Below are 392 nucleotides of genomic sequence, written 5' to 3'. Positions count from 1 at the left end.
TCCTCGTGGCAAAAGTTGGTGAGAAGCAGTTGTGAGGTCTGGAGTATCGCTACCCACAATCCTCGGCTGACAATCTAAGCACATAATTCCCAGGAAACAGAAAACACTGTAACGTACGCCATCTTCAATAAATGAAGTAAATTGAAGGAAACTGATCAAATTGCCAAAGCATTAATGAATGAGCAAACTGAAATGAAGTGCAAATTAAGGAGAACCCTTTACATAAATGAATGCTGAATGCAAACATTTAAACAGAGTGGGCAGGGAAACGTTCAATTATGCAGACAATATGAAAACATAAGACATAAATAAAGACTATAGACATAAATGTGTCTTTTTCCATCCATAAATGTAAATAAATGCCAGGGCAAGAGTGTTTTAAAGAAGCTAAT

Source organism: Anguilla rostrata, chromosome 1 (assembly GCF_018555375.3).
Source record: "Anguilla rostrata isolate EN2019 chromosome 1, ASM1855537v3, whole genome shotgun sequence".
NCBI classification, from domain to species: domain Eukaryota; kingdom Metazoa; phylum Chordata; class Actinopteri; order Anguilliformes; family Anguillidae; genus Anguilla; species Anguilla rostrata.
Note: the sequence above shows the minus strand (reverse complement) of the source record.